We start from the raw sequence: 20,218 nt of genomic DNA, 5'->3' as shown, positions 1-20,218 counted from the left end.
GATCTCCAAAATGCAGGAAAATTGGGCAGGATTACGAGGCCAGTGTGACTGCCCTTCAGCCAGGGTTCTCCTGTCACCCATGGAAGGCATAGTACCCCTGTGGAGTCTCTCCTGGCCCCCATGCTCAGTCCTCATTCCAGATATCCTTGGCCCCGCCCCAATTCCACATCTCTTACTTCCCTCCACCATGTTCCCAGACACTCTGGAGAGCTCTCAATCCTGGTCCTTGCCAAATCCTGGAATAAATTCTTGCTTCTCTTCTTGAGATGTTCTTATTTGAGAAGATGAAGAGATCATTTTTCTTACTGTAATTACACCTGTAATCCCAGCACTTAGGGAGCCCAGGGTGGGTGGATCATGAGGTCAGGAGATGGAGACCATCCTGGCTAACATGGTGAAACCCGATGTCTACTAAAATACAAAAAATTAGCCAGGTGCGGTGGCATGCACCTGTAGTCCCAGCTACCGGGGAGGCTGAGGCAGGGGAATCACTTGAAGTCGAGAGGCCGAGGCTGCAGTGAGCAAGATCGCGCCATTGCACTCCGGCCTGGATGACAAGAGCAAATCTCCATCTCAAAAAAAAAAAAAATTTAGGTGGCAGGGTTTTCCCCCTTTTTGTAAGTTGGGGATGCTTCCCAAATTAAGCCCTTAAAATCATATTATGAAGGACTCCTATTCAGGTTGATTTGTCACTAAAGCCACTGCCAGGGGCTCTCTTCCCTGTCTCTTCCTGTCAACTCAGTGTGGTCTAAGAGCTAGGCATGCAGAATGTGTTAGCGGACTGGCAGCATCTGCATTACCTGGGAGTTATTAGAAAAGTAGGATCTCGGCACCCCACACCCGGCTCCCCGCCTCCACCTCCTCCTGGACCGACTGAATCGGAATCTGCAGTTTAACAGGGTCCCCAGGTGATTCTTACATACATGACAGTCTTGCAAAACACTGACCCAGAACATCTGAGCAGTTGGATTTCTAATGAGTAATTATGAACTGAAAAAGTTCATCTAAGAGTATGCTTATTAAATTCATTGTTTTCGAAGAAACTGAATGAAGGAAAAGAGAGCAAGTAAAAATTAGGTACTGAAGTTTAAAAATTCCTGTTTATGGTACAGTCCTCATGATCTATCCAGTGTATTATACACACGTCAGCGGTTCATTGACTGATTGATATGTTAGGATGGGGAACCAGACAAGAGCAGAGAAATTCTCATGCTTACATTTTATCTTAAGATTCCCTTGTAAATTTACCCAAGTCAGTGCACTTAAGTCTCCAAATGGCTTTTGCAAACCAGATAAGCTTTGCATTTGAGGTTCACGTAATTGGCCAGTTTTGCCAGGAGACTGCCAACACCACCGTTATCTAAACAACTATTTTAGTTTAAGGATACAATCTAGATTTAAAAGCCAACATGTGACTCACTTGAAGATTGTTAAAAGCTCAGAGGAAAAAGCTGTTGTACTCTCAATCTCTTTATTTTTGTATCCTATCATGGTTCAGACGCCTGAAAGAACAACAGAGCTATTTATTTCTATGAGCCCAGGCTTGAATTGTAGAGAGCCTCAAAGAATTTCACTTGACACTTTAAAAATACTACCCCCACCCCAGATTCTTCATGAACTGAGAGGCTCATGCAGAGGTTATATACTTAGGCAGGCAGCAGGATGTCGTGGTTAAAGCATGGGCTGCAGGATCTGACCATCTGGGTTTAAACCCAACCTTTATCAACTCTGCAAGGTGGGGAAAATAACCTTCGGTCTCTAGGGCTGTTGTGATGATTGAGTGAATAAAGACTCAGCCAGATGGTGGCTGCCCTGTCGTAAGCGCTATGGAAGCATCTGCTGTTACTGCATCTCCCTTATAATACTTAAACATCTGGCTCCTTCTCTTTATTTTGTACATGAGGACATGGAGAAGGAGAGGTTCAAGGTCTGTCTGCTGCCTGGCCTGGCGGGGATCCTTCCTGGCCAGCACCCCTGCTCTCCCAGGGCAGCTCTGTGCTGAGTCAGCCCCTGCCCAGCAGCTGTGTGGGAATTCTTTCCCTCCCACTCCATTTCAACAAATGTCCTTGGGTCCCCAGGTGGGGCCAACGACAAGAACAGAAGCTGAGGTTGTTTCAGGTCCTGAGTGCTTTTTCTATATCCACAACCCTCCTCTCCCTCTGCTTACCTAGAGCTATTTTCACCTTTTCACCCTGGGTGGGTTGTGTATGGTCTGGGATCTTGCTGGAAACCCAGCCGGTCTGTGACATCTGAGAGACAAGGATGGCGACCTCAGCTGTTATTCACAGCAGAACACTTCCAAGTGACTACACTCAAAGCTACTCCTTCCCCAGGGTTTTGATAATTCCTCCCACCAATTACAGCACTTTACTGAGATTAACTAATTAATCCTCACCATATGCCCCAGAGACAAAATTAAAGATAATTCTTTCATAAGCGTAAAGCACCTTTTATCTAAGGATTACTAACACTGATGCATTTGTCTCCCATGACAACATCACAAGTTTCAGAGATGACAAGGAAAATCTTCATTATCATTTCAAGAACTGGGAGCAGAGAAAAATCCTGTTCCAGGACACAGGGGGGGAAATGCCGGTAGCTGAACAGAAACTGTTGAAGATTACCATGGGAATGCACCTGTGAACTTCCAGGTGGGGCTGTGCCTCCCATCGGGTCAGTTTTCTTTTTGTCGTTCACAATTTCCAGGGATCATGTCCATGAGAAGGAACAAGAACTTGATCACAGGCTACTGAAGCACATGTTTGACTTCCTAAAGAACCAGCTGGGCACAGTGGCTCACACATGTAATCCCAGCATTTTGGAAAGCCAAGGCTGGTGGATCACCTGAGGTCAGGGGTTCGAAACCAGCCTGGCTAACATGGTGAAACCCCGTCTCTGCTAAAAATACAAACATTAGCCAGGGGTGGTGGCAGGTGCCTGTGATCCCAGCTACTTGGGAGAATGAACCAGGAGAATCGCTTGAACCCGGAAGGCGGAGGTTGTAGTGATCCGAGATTGTGTCATTGCACTTTCGCCTGGGGGACAAGAGCAAGACTTTGTCTCAAAAACAACAACAAAATCTTCTTCTGTTTCCTACTCTCCCACTCATCTCCATCACGCTGGTTCCCTGTCGCCTGTATTTGCCAAAGTTCTGTTTGTGATCTAGATGAAATGGAGCCGATAGCCAAATGCTATGGGAAGGAGAGAACCTGAAAAAGACGTTATAAACTGAGAACCTTAAAGGAGATGGGAAGAGGCAGGGTGGAGGATGGGAGAGAGGAGGGGAGAGAAGTCAGTCTGCCAAAGTCCTGGAATTCACATTTGGGGTAAACGAAGGGAAAAAGAGGGGTCTGCACTCTGCAGCCCAATATTAGGTTTGCTATGATTCCTTTGTAATTCCCCTGGCAGCAGATTAATTTTACTCGATTTGACTGTATAGACAGCCACTACTGAGCGGCAGCTGAGGCTGGGAACTACATCACTGTGCATTACACCATGGATGCCTCATAAAGGGGATCTCAGAAACACTCGGAGGCACACGTGGTCATTTTGGATACACTTCTCTCGTTTTGGCCAACAGTTGTATAATGCATTTGTTGTAAGATTATTAGTGCAAACCACACGGCGGCGTGCTGGTAGTGACTTTCTCATCATGACTGACACCTGTGACTGGAGCACAGTGCCCCGGACCTGCAGGATCTGGGGCTGGTGAGTTTGCTGTAGACGACAAGCAGCTTGACAGGAATGTTCTCCAGGCCTCTTGGGAACAGGAGTGTCAGGAGAAGTTCTTTCTCAACTCCAAATTCAAAAGAGGTGAACAAATAGGTAAAAATAAACTTTACACTTTCTTGGGATTTGAAATGGGCCCGTAGGTGCATGATCTCATTTGAGCCTCATGACAAGCAGATGAGGCTGTTCAGGGAATGAATACCTCTTATTCTGCCAGCCCAGTATCCCTTTCTTTTAGATACTGACTTTTCCCGCCATTGTGTTCTGGTGGGGCCGCCAGTCACAGAACAGTCCTGCCTCTCGGATCCCTTCCCTCCCCTGCCCCCAAGGTTGGGCATATGGTTCTGGTCAGGCCACTGAGTTCTTTTTGCTGGAAGTTTGAATCTTATGGAGAGATGCTCTGGGGGAGAAAGAGGTTGGAGCTGTGTAAAGAGAATGCCCAGAGTCTGGCTGTTCAGATCTTCCTTCCATTTTATGAGTTATTTTAGTTTCCTTCCAGTAAAATTGCCTGAGTTCATGTGGGCTCCTGTCTACCAAAGAAACCCAAATTATAAACACTCCTTAGTTTCAGATTGCCAGGAGATGAGCCCAGCTCTTCTTATCCCAAGTCAGTGACTCTCGATGATACTAGGTAAATGCAAAGTCGCACGGGAAATTTAAGGAAGGAAACAGAGAGAACCAGGAAGAGAAGTTGAACAAAAGTTGTTGAACAAAAGAAGTTGAACTGAAGCCCTTTTTTTTTTTTTTTTAAGAAGCCAAGCATCTTCCCAATGCATAGTGTCAGGATTTGTCCCTGGAAATGCACTTCCTGTTTAATGGCAGTTGTGTGAATTGGCATGCACCCGAGTTCACCCACAGCTGACATGATCAGGCCAAGCCTCTTTTTAATTTTATTCTTGTTATGCTTTTAGGATATGTGTTTGCTGGTAGACTGATCCTTAAGTATATTTACCTATGGGTCTTTGTTTTCTAGACTCTACTGATTTAGCAGACAATCAAAAGTAGCTCGTACAGTTCAGATGGAGAGGGAGGGAGGTTGGTGGGAGTGGTTAGCAAAAATTTAGCAGCAGGTTAAATTTTGGCAGGTAAGAGAAATCTTTTCAGGTAGCATATATGCTAAAACATGACTTCACTTTTTACTGCTTTATACCAAATACAATTCCAGATTCTGTGCTTATGAATATACATAAATTCTATGTTAAAGGTACAAGGCTCTCTCTCCCTCTTGAGGCTGTTCTGGTACTTTCTGCAATGGCATGAAATTAAGTATGTAAGATTTCTTTTGTGAGCAGGATCTCTTTTAGGTAAAACTAAGAGGTCCCAAACTCCTGAACTATTCGCCTATTTAGATAATTTCCAGCCCAGGACTTACATCCTAAAGGAAGTCAGAGGTAATCTTAAGGCTTTTGGAGTTTCTCATACATGATAATTGAATGATTGAGTGAATGAATGAATGGGATAAAGAGTGAGAGGAAGCCTAGAAGCCTAGAATGCTAGAACTAAAAGGGAACCTGGTGGTCATCCAGTACCACCCTGCACTACTTATCTATAGCTGTGTAACAGCTCACTTCAAATCTCAGTAGCTCAAAACAACAATAATCAATTACTATTTCTCTCATGGTTTCTCTGGGTCAGGAGTTCAGAGCAACTTGGCTGGATGGTCCTGGCTCAGGGTCTCTCATAGGGTTGCAGTCAGATGTCAGCTGGGCTGCAGTCATCTGAAGGCTTGACTGGGGCTGGGGGCTCTGATTCCCAGGTGGCTCACTCATATAGCTTGGCCAGTTGGCATGGGCTGTTTGTTGATGGGAAGTTTCAGTTCCTCTCCATGCGGGCCTCTTCGCAGAGCTGTGAGTGTCCTCCAGCATGGCAGACAGCTTTCCACTGGGCAAGTGATGTAAGAGAACGAGGCAGAAACTGCAATGTTTTTTATGACCCAGTGTTGGATGTCACATACCATCACTTAAGCAGCCTTCTCTTGTTCCTGCAGCCCTGGTATGATGCGGGAGGGAACTACACAGGTGCAAGCACGAGGCCAGGATCACGAGGACTATCTTGGAGGCTAACTACCACAACCGCTTCTCTTTCTTTTTCTTCTAGTTTCATTGAGGTATAATTAACAAACAAAATTGTGTCTATTTAAGGTGTACAATGTGATGACTTGATAAGTGTATATATTTTGAAATGATTACTATAGTCAAGTTAGTTAGCCCATATCATTCACATAGTTATTATTTGTGTGTGTGTGTGTGTGTGTGTGTATGTGTGTGTCTGTGGTGAAAACATTTAAGAGCAACTCTCTTAGCAAACTTCAAGTATTCGATACAATATATATATTTTTAAATATATATATTTCACTGCACTTTAGGTTCTGGGGTACATGTGTAAAACATACAGGATTGTTGCATAAGTACATATATGGCAATGTGGTTTGCTGCCTCCATCCCCATCACCTATATCTGGCATTTCTCCCTATGTTATCCCTCCCCAACTTCCCTACCCGCTGCTATCCCTCCCCATTCCCCCTGCCGCACATACCCCAGTGTGTAGTGCTCCCCTCCCTGTGTCCATGTGTTCTCATTGTTCCACACCCACCTATGAGTGAGAACATGTGGTGTTTGATTTTCTGCTCTTGTGTCAGTTTGCTGAGAATGATGGTTTCCAGATTCACCCATGTCCCTACAAAGGACATGAACTCATCGTATTTTATGGCTGCATAGTATTCCATGGTGTATATGTGCCACATTTTCCTTGTCCAGTCTATCATTGATGGGCATTTGGGTTGGTTCCAGGTCTTTGCTATTGTAAACAGTGCCACTATGAACATACGTGTGCATGTGTCTTTAAAATAGAAAGATTTATAATCCTTTGGACATATACCCAGGAATGGGATTGCTGGGTCACATGGAATTTCTATTTCTAGGTCCTTGAGGAATCGCCACACTGTCTTCCACAATTGTTGAACTAATTTACACTCCCACCAACAGTGTAAAAGTGTTCCTATTTCTCCACATCCTCTCCAGCATCTGTTGTCTCCAGATTTTTTAATGCTTGCCATTGGAGTGAGATGGTATCTCAATGTGGTTTTGATTTGTATTTCTCTAATGACCAATGATGATGAGCATTTTTTCATATGTTTGTTGGCCTCATAAATGTCTTCTTTTGAGAAGTGTCTGTTCATATCTTTCACCAACTTTTGAATGGGATTGTTTTTTCTTGTAAATCTGTTTTAGTTCTTTGTAGATTCTGGATATTAGCCTTTGTCAAATGGGTAGATTGCAAAATTTTTTCTCATTCCATTGGTTGCTGGTTCACTCAAATTATTGTATCTTTTGCTGTGCAGAAGCTCTGGAGTTTAATTAGATCTCATTTGCCTATTTTGGCTTTTTTTGCTAATGCTTTTGGTGTTTTGGTCATGAAGTCCTTGCCTATGTTTATGTACTGAATGGTTTTGCCTAGATTTTCTTCTAGGGTTTTTATGGTGTTAGGTCTTATGTTTTAGCCTTTAATCCATCTGGAGTTAATTTTACTATAAGGTGTCAGGAAGGGGTCCAGTTTCTGCTTTCTGCACATGGTTAGCCAGTTTTCCCAACACCATTTATTAAACAGGGAATCCTTTCCCCATTGCTTGTTTTTGTCAGGTTTGTCAAAGATCAGGTTGTAGATGTGTGGCGTTACCTCTGAGGCCTCTGTTCTGTTCCATTGGTCTATATCTCTGTTTTGGTACCAGTACCCCACTGTTTTAATTACTGTGGTCTTGTAGTATAATTTGAAGTTAGGTAGCGTGATGTCTCCAACTTTGTTCTTTTTGCTTAGAATTGTCTTGGCTATATGGGCTCTCTTTTTGTTCCATATGAAGTTTAAGGCAATTTTTTTCCAGTTCTGTGAAGAGGGTCACAGGTAGCTTGATGAGGATAGTGTTGAATCTATAAATTACTTTGAGCAGTATGGCCATTTTCACAATATTGACTCTTCCTAACCATGAGCATGGAATGTTTTTCCATCTGTGTCCTCTCTTATTTCCTCGAGCAGTGGTTTGTAGTTCCCCTTGAAGAGGTCCTTCACATCCTTTGTTAGTTGTATTCCTAGGTATTTTATTCTCTTTGTAGCAATTGTGAATGGCAATTCATTCTTGATTTGGCTCTCTTTAAGTCTGTTATTGGTGTATAGGAATGCTTGTGATTTCTGCACATCGATTATGTATCCTGAGACTTTGCTGAAGTTGCTTATCAGTTTCAGGAGATTTTGGGCTGAGATGATGGGGGTCTTGTAAATTTACAATCATGTCATCTGCAAATAGAGACAATTTGACTTCCTCCTTTCCTAATTGAATACGCTTTATTTCTTTTTCTTGCCTGATTACTCTGGCTAGAATTTCCAATACTAGGTTGAATAGAGGTGGTGAGAGAGGGCACCCTTGTCTAGTGCCAGATTTCAAAGGGAACGCTTCCAGTTTTTGCCCATTCAGTATGATATTGGCTGTAGGTTTGTCATAAATAGCTTTTATTATTTTGAGTTACCTTCCATAAATACCTAGTTTATTGAGAGTTTTAGCATAAAGGGCTGTTGAATTTTGTCGAAGGCCTTCTCTGCATCTATTGAGATAATCATGTGGTTTTTGTCTTTGGTTCTGTTTATGTGGTGGATTCGTTTATAGACTTGTATAGGTTGAACCAGCCTTGCCTTCCCGGGATGAAGCCTGCTTGATGGTGGTAGATAAGCTTTTTGATGTGCTGTTGCAATCAGTTTGCCAGTATTTTATTGAAGACTTTTGCATCTATGTTCATCATGGATATTGGCCTGAAGTTTTCTTTTCTTGTTGAGTCTCTGCCAGGTTTTGGTATCAGGATGATGTTGGTCTCATAAAATGGTTTTGGAAGGATTTCCTGTTTTTGGATTGTTTGGAATAGTTTCAGAAGGAGTGGTACCAGTTCCTCTTTGTATGTCTGGTACAATTAGGCTGTGAACCCATCTGGACCTGCGCTTTTTTTGGTTGGTAGGCAATTAATTGCTGCCTCAATCTCAACCCTTGTTATTGGTCTATTCAGGGTTTCGACTTCTTCCTGGTTTAGGCTTGGGAGGGTGCAAGTGTCCAGTAATTTATCCATTTCTTCCAGGTTTACTGGTTTGTGTGCATAGGGTTGTTTGATACAATATTATTAATTATAGTCACAATGCTATACATGAGGTTCTCAGAACATATTTGTCTTATAACTGAGAGTTTGTACCCTTTGATCAACATCTCCCAATGCCCCCCACCTTCTGTCTATGAGTTGTCTGTGAGTTTGACTGTTTTAGATTATACATATAAATGAGATCATACAGTATTTGTCTTTCTCTAACTTATTTCACTTAGTATAATGCCTTCCAGACTCATCCATGTTGTTACAAATGGTAGAATTTTCTCCTTTTTATGGCAGAATAATGTTCCATGATATAAGTATATCACATTTCCTTTATCCAAATCCTTTTTCTTAAAACAAGGCTTTAAAATGTATCATGAAATGTTTTAAGACAGATACAAAGAATAAAAGAAATAAAATAGATACATATATACCCACCACCCAGGTCAGTAAATAAATATTATCAATTTGGTTGACCTCTCCCCAACCATGTGTCTGCCCTGATTGCATCTCCCTCTTCCTCCATCACTTTATTCTTAGGAAATCATGTTCCAAATTTTGTGTTTAGGCTGCTATGGATTCTTTCATACTTCCATTACAAGTTTATATATCTCTAAATACATGTGGTGTTATTTGTCATATTCTGAAACTTTCTGTATGGCATCATCTTGTGTGATTCTTTTGCAACCTACTCTTTATTCAGAACTACATCTTTGGGATCCATCTGTGCTAATCTGCATAGTTCTGATGTACTTTTTATTATATTTTTATGTTTCAAAGACAAGGTCTCACTCTGTAGCCCAGGCTGGAGTGCAGCAGTGCAATCATAGCTCACTGTAGCCTCAGACTCCTGAGCTGAAGCAATCCTCCTGTGTCAGCCTCCCAAGTAGCTGGGACTACAAACTAACTCATTTATTTTAATGACTATACAGGGGGCCCCCAACTTACAGTGGTTTGACTTTGGATTTTTTTACTTTAGGATGATATGCAGGCAATATACATTTGGTATGCTCCTTGACTTACAATGAAATTACATCCAGACACACCCATTATAAATTGGGACTATTATAAGTTGAAAATGCACTCCTGACTTACGATATTTTCAACCCAATAATGGGTTTATCAAGATGTAATCCCATCATAAGTTGAGGAGCATCTACATTGTCTTTCATTGTATGAACATAGTATTTCAATGTTCATACAATGAAAGACTATGCAGTTAGTATAGTATTTCCATTCACTTTATCAAGATCACACAGCTGGCTAGTGAATTATAGGCCATATGGAGAGCTAGCATTTATAATATTCTTCCCTAAAGGCATACAAAGCAGGAATTATCATTAGTATTTGATTTCACATAGAAGAAAACCAATGCCATACTGCCAAGGTGAGCAGGTCCTCTCCATGCCCTGGCTTCTCCTGTTGTGCCCTTTTACTGTGTGACCAAGCCATGGAAAGAGAATGAAACCTAATCAAATCTAATCAGTGTTTGTTAAGCACCTCTCATATGCAAAGCATTTGATAAGTGAGTAAGACACAGGGACCCAGTCACTGATCCAGGGACTTACAATCTGGTCAGGAGTAAGGCAGAGCCATTGAGGAGTTTGAGAGAGGAAAAGGAGCTGTGGAGTCTGGGATGTCTGTGTGTGAGGACATGTTCTGCTCAGGGGATCAGGAAAGTCCTTGTGATATTTGAGAGCCCATCAGGCAGTCTGGGGGAAGTTTTCCAGAGGCAAGGAACTGTTTAAACAAAAGCACACAGGCTGGGTTGGGTGCAGTAATCCTAGCACTGTAATTACACCTGTAATTCCAGCACTTTGGAAGGCCAAGGCAGGTGGATCACCTGAGGTCAAGAGTTCAAGACCAGCCTGGCCAACATGATGCAACCCTGTCTACGTTAAATTACAAAAATTAGCCAGGTGTGGTGATATGCACTTGTAGCCCCAGCAACTTGGGAGACTGAGATAGAAGAAGCGCTGGAGCCTGGGAAACAGAGGTTGCAGTGAGCCAAGATCACACCACGGCACTCCAGCCTGGGTGGCAGAGCAAGACTCCATCTCAAAAAAAAAAAAGGAAAAAAGAAAAGAGAAAAAAAGAGAAAAGAAAAGCATGCAGGCTGGAAAGCACAAGGCATGCTTAAGGTACAGGCAAGAATTGAGTTTGATTGGAGGGAGGTTGGGTGAGGGGCTGTGGGAGGTGAACCCGGATCCACCATCCAGCTGCTTCTATGAAAGAGCAGTAATGGCAGCCAGGCACATGGGTGCCCCAGGTTACAGGAACTGCAGGTAGAAAACTTGTGGGGCTCAGTAAAATCATTTTTGCTTTAATCACCTTTTAAAATGTTAGTGCAAAGTCTATATCACTGTATTTGGGTAGGGTTTCTGAACTGTATAGAACCTTTTATGAAAAGCAATTCAGGAGGTTGTGAAAGACACTAGGATTCCTTTTCCAGAGCCACTGTTACCTCTTGTGGAGCTGGGATCATGTGTCCATTCACAGACCCTGACAGACGTGGCTACATCTCAAGGTTAGCATCAGTTCCTTCCAGCAGAATTTCATAGCTCTCTGAATTTCCTCACAATCTTAAGCTTATAAACTTTATAACTTGACTGGTCTTCTTCAGAAAAAGCCTTATTCATTGTTAGGTCCCCCTTGTGTCCCCTGCCAGGCACAGGGGGCAGGTGCTCACACACATGTGGGGAATGAATAGCAGATGCTGGGCGGGACTAAGGAATGAATTCCTTAATGCTGTATGCAGCGTATGTGGTGACTGCTGCAGAGCAGCTGTGCACAGGATAGCCAAGACAGGATGCCCATGTGACTGCCCTGTGCTGACGTGCCCAGAGGCCAGGAAGAGCTACTGAAATTCTTCTTTCTTTTCTTTTTTTTTTGGGGGGGATGGAGTCTCACTTTGTTGTCCAGGCTGGAGTGCAATGGCATGATCTCAGCTCATTGCAATCTCTACCTCTCAGGTTCAAGCGATTCTGCTGCCTCAGCCTCCCAACTACCTGGGATTACAGGCACATGCCACCATGCCCAGTTAATTTTTTTATTTTTTGTAGAGACAGGGTTTTACCATGTTGATCAGGCTGGTCTCGAACTCCTGACCTCAGATGATTTACCCGCCTCAGCCTCCCAAAGTATGATTTTGAAGAAAATACATTATCTTCAAAAGTGTAGATTTTTAATGGCAGCATGAAATTCCACCATGTGGAATTGTAGTTTGTCACATGCCCAGGAGGAAGAAGAGACCAGATTTGATGGATAGCTACCAATACTGGTTGTGCTGTGCCCCCTCAAGTAGAAAATGCCATGAGAGGGCCAATCAGTTAAAAAGGGATAGGTGTGAGCCACCGCACCTGGCTGAGTTTCTGAAACTCTGCATTAATTCAGATCCACACTCAGGTTCTGTCACAGAGACTTGGCCTCTACAACATAGTGGTTTATTTCTCTTTCACGGCGAAGTCCAAGGCAGTCTGCAGCTTGGCTTGCTAGAGTTGTCAGAGACCTGGGCTCCTTGTACTCTGTGGCTCTGCCATCCTAGGGGGTGTCACCTTACCCACAAACTGCTCCGTCACATCCATATTCTAGGCACAAAGAAGAGGAAGAAGAGGAAGGGAAGAAGGACATGATTCTTGTATTAAGGGCACATCTTAGAGGTGCACACCTCCCTTCTGCCCACACCCTGTTAGCCAGAATCTCGTCTTGTGGCTATGCCTCACTGCAAAGGAAGATGGGAGATGTGTAGTCTTTATTCTGGATGACCAGTAGCAAGTACATGATCCAAATTACTGATTAGTCCATAGAAATAATCCACAGAAAGGGAGAGTAGATATCCGTGAACAACTTGCCATTCCCACCACAAGCTGATTTTACCTAATGTAGCTCAGATACACGTACCCAAGAAGGCAGAGAGGCAGATAGTCTAGTCTGGTTGGATAGAAAGGATTTATTTGAACACGTTTCAGTGTTAGTGCTAAAAGCCACAGCCTGCAATGCTGTGGCACAGCACCAAAAGTAGCATTGTCTTCAAATGCAAAGATCAGTGGCTGTTCTTACTAGCTTGGGTTGGTCATTACGAATCTTCCACCGCCTCCCAAGAGTAAAGGAAACGGTCTAGTGCATCACGACCTTAAGAGCAACAGTGACATGAAGGGGAAGAAATAGCGTTTCAGAACTTGTGTACGTGTATGATTGGACGTATCCTTCCAGTATTGGTAGTTGTCCACCAAATCTGAGGTCCTCTTCCTCCCGGGTATGAGACTAGCTACAATTCCACATGGTAGAATTTCGTGCTGCCATTAAAAATTTATACTTTTGGATTGAGTGTGGTGGCTCACTCCTGTAATCCCAGCATTTTGGGAGGTCTAGGAGGGTAGATCACCTGAGGTTGGGAGTTCGAGACCAGCCTGATCAACATGGAGAAACCCTGTCTTTACTGAAAATATAAAATTAAATGGATGTGGTGGCACATGCCTGTAATCCTAGCTACTCAGGAGGCTGAGGCAGGAGAATGGCTTGAGCCTGGGAGGCAGAGGCTGCAGTGAGCCAAGATCGTGGCATTGCACTCCAGCCTGGGCGACAAGAGTGAAACAGTCTCAAAAAAAAAATTTTTTTTTTAATACTTTTGATGAAAACGTATTGAAGTAGGGAAATGCTCACAATATAACAAGAAGTGCAACAAAGCAGAATATTCAGGGCCTTCTGTGATCTGAGCCCCTCCAACCTGCAGCTCGGACCCCATTTCCAACCACGTTGCCCCTTATTCACGCCACTCCAGCCACCCTGGACTCCTGACTGTTTCTCCAACTTGTCCAGTCTTGGCAGCTCTGGGACTCTGCTCTTGCTGGTCCCCTCTGTCTGAAACAGTGCCTCGAGCTACTGCACAGCTGCTCCTTCACTTTCTTCAGTGTCTGTTTGCATCTTACTTTATCAGCAAGATGGTCCCTAACTAGTCCAAATAAAGACACTAACCCCGCCTCACCCAATCTGCTGTACCCCGTGCTCCAGGCCCTTTATCCTGCCTTATTTTTCTCTATACCATTTATTGCTGCCTGGCACATGATGTACACTCATGTTTATTCATTTATCCTCTATCTTCCCATGAGGAGTGCAGCTCCCTAGGACAGGAACTTTGTTCACTGCTGTATTGGTAACACGTGGTAGGCCATCAATCAATACTGTGAGAAAGACGGGTAAGACAGGCGACTGTAATCAACAATCATGTAAGTCTTTTGTACAAAAACCTCATTCAAACAAACGAGGAGGAGTTATACCAAATGTTAACTGTGGTTGCTCTTGGATGGCTGGATTGTTGATATTTTGATTTTTTTCATTATACTTTTTTACGGTTTTGAAACTTTGAAATATATTTTAATGAGAGAGAAATCAATATATTGTTATTATTTTTAAAATTCCATTACTTACAAAAAATCACTAATACCTGTGCTGGCCAAATGTTCAAAATTGTAGAACAATTTTTTTTTTTTTTTTTTTTTTTTTAGGAGATAGAGTCTTGCACTGTCACACAGCCTGGAGTGCAGCAACGTGATCAGAGCGTACTGTAGCCTCAGACTCCTGGGCTCAAGTGATCCTTCTGTCTTGGCCTCCTGAGTAGCTGGGATTATAGGTGTGCACCGCTAGACCCTGCTAATTTTTTAATTTTAATTTTTTTTACAGACAAGATCTCACTATGTTGCCCAGGCTGGTCTTGAATGCCAGACCTCAAGCAATCCTCCCAAAGTGCTGGGATTATAGGCATGAGCCATCACACCTGGCTGCAATTCTATTTTTTTTTTTTTTTTTTTTTTTTTTTTTTTTTTAGAAGTTCTCACTTTTTCCGTATGACAAATCTGGTGACTCTTCCACAGAGCTCCATTTTATCAGCTACCACCTCCTGGTATTTCCTTCCTCTGCCTGTTCCACTTCAACAGGCACCTCGAGGCTGCGGAATTTCTTTCTGGGCTCTACTCTGTTTACAAAAGTGGCTAATTACTCTTTGCATCTAGTGTGTTTGGCGCAGTGCCAGAGAGATGTGCCAAGCCTTCCTCCTCCTCCTCCTCCCCAGCTTCCTGGCGTTCCTTCCTGGGACCGGCAGTGCCAGGTCCTGGGAGAGATGAGGGAGAGGACTTTCAAGTTCCCTGAGCCCTCCACGGGAGAAGGTGAAGGTTACTTGAGGGGATTAGCTGAAAACAGAGGAGACTGACTTGGGAAAATGCATTAATTCCCGGAAGAGAGTTTATCACAGGAGCTACCTCCAAAAAGTCCCACCTGCTCAGGGGTCTGTAGCTAGCCCTTAGAGGAAAACCTATCACAGCAGCTATGTGAGCTGAAAGATTCTTTTCTTAAAAGGGAAGTGGCCGGGCGCGGTGGCTCAAGCCTGTAATCCCAGCACTTTGGGAGGCCGAGGCGGGTGGATCACGAGGTCGAGAGATCGAGACCATCCTGGTCAACATAGTGAAACCCCGTCTCTACTAAAAATACAAAACATTAGCTGGGCATGGTGGTGTGTGCCTGTAATCCCAGCTACTCCGGAGGCTGAGGCAGAAGAATTGCCTGAACCCAGGAAGCGGAGGTTGCGGTGAGCCGAGATCGCGCCATTGCACTCCAGCCTGGGTAACAAGAGCGAAACTCCGTCTCAAAAAAAAAAAAAAAAAAAAAAAAAGGGAAGTGACTCTTGGCTCAAAACCTTAGGGTTCCCTTTACTGGCCCCCTCGCGTTTCTTCCTGGCATGGAGTATCCAGCTGCACAAGGTGAACGGAGGGTTATCATTCAGAACAGGCACTATTGTTTCACTTGCCACAGCACCTCATTTATTTAAAAATAATGATCTAAGTGCAAAGAGTAGCACCATCCTCTTGAAAAGCAGACACACATCCATAATGACCAGCGGGTGCACAGGCCTGGGCTTGAAGGAAGGAAATCATCAGAAACAACAGGATAATGCTCCTCCCCCGGGGCACAGAGAGTGGTGAGCATTTTCAAGGTGAGGTGGACGGCATTCAGTTATTATTTATAGACCCAGTGGTGGGGGCTTTGGGGCTGCTGGGAAGCCCATGGCAGTCGGGGACAGTGCTGGCTTTGTTTGAGCAAAGATGACTATGTGCTGGGTATTGGGATAGAGTATCCGCCCAAGCCAGCAGCTCCAGCGCGCGCCCAGGAGGAGGGCTTCCTCTTGCTGGCCTCTTAAACATGGCTTGCAATAGCAATAGTTGTGCCTTCATAAGAATGTGCTGCAGTGTGAGTAGGAATCCTGGGTGTCTCTGAACCACAGATGCCCAGAAAAGAACTTCAAAATGTACCGTTTGTCCTAGGCCAATCTGTACTGCTGTTGCAAAATTCACAGGTCTCCAAACTGGCTCCCTTCTCCGTGGTCTGAACAGTGGGCGTATCTTTACTTACCACTCTCCATCTTGTATAGGAATGATCGGATCCTGTGTCTGCTTCCCTTCCTAGACAGCAGAGTCCTTAGAGATGGGCACCTGGTCTTAAATTGTATTTGTAGATCGAGTGCCTGGCACATATAGGTGCTCAGTTAACAGTTCATGAATCGATTTGTGGAGTCTGTCTTTGAAAAGCTCATTTTAAAACGTTCCAAATGATGGTGATTCCTTAGAAAAGTTGCTTTTCTTTTTCCTTTGAAACAGGGTGTCGCTTTGTTGCCTAAGCTGGAGTGCAGTGGTGCAATCATAGCTCATGGCAGCCTCAACTTCCCGGGCTCAGGTATCCTCCTATCATGCCTGGCTAATTTTTGTATTTTTTGTAGAGACAGGGTTTTGTCATGTTTCCTAGGCTGGTCTCAAACTCCTGAGCTCAAGTGATCCTCCTGCCTTGGCCTCCCAAAGTGCTGGGATTATAAGCATGAGACACTGCCTCCGGCCTAGAAAGTTTTTTTAATTTAGACTCCTGGGCTAAATAAAAAAATTTTTATTTAGGGCAACATTCATAGGTATATTTCTCAGGAATTTTCTACTTCTGAATCTTTAAATGTTGAAGAGGAAGGGGATCTCTAGGTCACTGGAACACTTAGGACCTAAGATGGGGTTTGTTAGTATTATTTGATACGATGATTATCACGATGGAAATTTCTTACGTCTTCAACACTGCACACTTTATTATTTATTTATTTGTCTATTTATCTTTGAGATAGAGTCTTGCTCTGTTGCCCAGGCTAGAGTGCAGCGGCCTGATCCTGGCTCCCTGCAGCCTTGAACTCCTGAGCTCAAACAGGTCCTCCTACCTCAGTCTCCCAAGTATCTGAGGCTACGGGGACGTACCACCAATGCCCTGTTAATTTTAAAATTTGTTGTAGAAACAGGGTCTCACCGTGTTTCCCATGCTGATTTCAAACTCCTGGGCTCAAGCTTTGGCCTCCCAAGTTCTGGGATTACAAGTGTGAACCACCACGCCTGGTCTACTTTACAATTTAAAACCCTTTCAATTTTATTGTCACATATTATTATGTGTGCTTCCGATCTCTATGGCATGAGCTGGGGAGACATATTTTTAAATCTTATAAAAATCAGATAACCTTGGCAAAATGTGGTGGCTCACAATTTTGGGAGGCCAAAGCGGGAGGATTGCTTGAGCGCAGGAGTTCAAGACGAACCTGGGCACCATAGTGAGACCTCATCTCTATTTAAAAAAAAGAAAAAGAAAAAAACTGGGAGTGATGGCATACTCTTACAGTCTTAGCTGTTCAGGAGGCTGAGGCAAGATGATAGACTGAGCCCAGGAGTTTGAGGCTGCAGTGAGCTGTGATCGCGCCACTGTACCCTGGCCTGTGCAACAGAGTGAGATCCTGTCTCAAAAAGAAAAAAAAAAAAAATGAGTAGGCTTTGTGACTTGTCTGAAAGCCTTATTTTTAGAATTAAGTACCATGTTGCATGCACTCAACACATTTATCGCATACCTACTATGTGCTAGGCACTGTAGAAGGCACTGAAGATACAGAGATGGAAAAATCAGGCTCCTTCTCATATTCAGGGCATTGATACAAAGTAATGAGGACTCTATTAAAGGTGTCATTGGCCGGGCGCGGTGGCTCAAGCCTGTAATCCCAGCACTTTGGGAGGCTGAGGCGGGTGGATCACGAGGTCGAGAGATCGAGACCATCCTGGTCAACATGGTGAAACCCCATCTCTACTAAAAATACAAAAAATTAGCTGGGCATGGTGGCACGTGCCTGTAATCCCAGCTACTCAGGAGGCTGAGGCAGGAGAATTGCCTGAACCCAGGAGGCGGAGGTTTCAGTGAGCCGAGATTGTGCCATTGCACTCCAGCCTAGGTAACAAGAGCAAAACTCTGTCTCAAAAAAAAAAAAAAAAAAAAAAAAAAAAAAAAGAAAAGGTGTCATTAATAGCTCTGGGAGCAATAAGCAGGAGGACTTGATAATGCCTGTAGAGATGGTGGGAGGTGTTAGACCAAGGTGATGGTAATGTGGACGAAGATGGGGATGGCGATGATCTCATCAGCAATGTCCATTGCTTTCCAGGTGCCAGGCACTGTTCTGGGTGTTTGCACATATTAACTCACTTGATCCTCACAACCACCCTATGAGGTAGGGGCTCTTAATATTTCCATTTTACAGATGAGGAAGAACGAGGCATGCAACGAGTAAGTGAATTGTTCAAGATTGTACCAGCAAGTGGTGGAGATCGTCTACTATTTCTCGAGTTTCTGAAACTCAAGAGCAAAACAGCAGTGACAATATTGGCAAAGAATGGGGTCATCCGCTGCTGCCAAAGCCCTTTCCCTGTCCCCTCCTGAAGTTCAGCCCACTTATTTCTCAGGCCAATCCTTGAGTTTGGCAGGGCCCTTCCTGCTCTGTGGCACTGGCCCCATGTATCCACAGTCCACCACGGACAGAGGGTAATGGTCAAGATCCGGGATTTCAAATCAGACACACTTGGGCTGGACTTCTGGTCTGGTCCATTCTCAGCTATATGACCTCCGAGCCTTAGCTTTACCATCTAGAAAATAGAGATAACAGCCACATCTGGACCTCTGTGACCTCGCATGTCAGCAGCTTTCTGCTCACCCCACACCCCTCACACAAGACGAGGCCCCTGTGCCCCACAGACACTCCTGGAAGCCTGTGGAGTTCCCTGGCATGACCGGAGCTCTCGTTCTGTCCTGGGGAGAGCCTTCTGGAAGAGAGGGCAGAGGGCTGCCGCGCCTTCGGTGGACATCTGCCTCAGAGATTCCTTTACCTTGCTGTTTGGAGACGTAAGCTTTTCCTTCAGAGGTTGAAGTAAATGGAGTTGAAAGAAACAACTTCATGGAAACAACAGTTATGACTGGCAGGAGGGCTGGCAAGAGGCCTGGAAGTGGGCTCAGCCCAGGGTTGCGTCCCTGGGGTGCACCTCAGAGAAACCTCGGGCCAACAGCGTGCTCTCTGTTTGTTCAGGGGTTTCCTCACTGAACCCTCTGAGGAAACAGCTTTGTAAGGAAAGGGAAAACGTAGGGGTGAGACAAGTACTCAGTGGCCCAACGTAGCCCAAGTGGCTGCCTACAAATCGGCTCCTACCTTGATACCCAGGGGGAGAGGATCCCTCCAGTTCCTGCCCTGCGTGGGCTCAGGGCCAGGTGTCCAGTGCCAGGCCCTTACGAGTGGCTTGCCTATGGCCACTGCCTTCTGGGTGACCTTGTACTTTAGGGAGGTCCATTCACTCTTTCAGCCCTTCCAGGCCCCTTCAATGGTTTCTGAGAGGGAGTAACTTGACTGTTGGTGACAGAACTATCCATCTCTTCACTCACTCTGCTCCACCTCTTCGTCCTTGGTGGGAAGAGGTTTTTAAAGCATAAAAATCTATCAAAGTTATGCTGTGAAAGGTCATAATATTAACAGACGAGACATTTGTTTTTCTCATGAGGGCTTACCTTAGAAAAAAGAATTGACCAGGCGTGGTGGCTCACACCGCCGAGGCGGGTGGATCGCCTGAGGTCAGGATTTCCAGACCAGCCTGGCCAACATGGTGAAACCCTGTCTCTGCTAAAAATACAAAACTTGCCAGGTGTGATGGTGCACAGCTGTAATCCCAGCTCAGGAGGCCGAGACAGAGATTACAGTGAGCCGAGAGCATACCACTGCATTCCCGCTTGGGTAACGGCAAAACTTCATCTAAAAAAAAAAAAAAATTATGTATGCCCCTTTCCCAGAACGAAGGGCAGCCTTCGGGGACCGCATGTCTGTGAGGTCTTGGCGATGCTGTGATGAGGTAGGCAGGCATGAACAAGGCTGAGGGTGAAAGGAGGGAGGGAAACTGGGAAAGCAGGACTTGCTCATATTCAGAGATGCACTAAGTCCATCGTTACTGGAAGTCCATACTTCCTAGAAATTATTTTACCATCCTCTGGGCACTCGGCTA

Source organism: Saimiri boliviensis, chromosome 5 (genome assembly GCF_048565385.1).
Source record: "Saimiri boliviensis isolate mSaiBol1 chromosome 5, mSaiBol1.pri, whole genome shotgun sequence".
NCBI classification, from domain to species: Eukaryota; Metazoa; Chordata; class Mammalia; order Primates; family Cebidae; genus Saimiri; species Saimiri boliviensis.
This window is presented reverse-complemented; position numbering follows the sequence as displayed.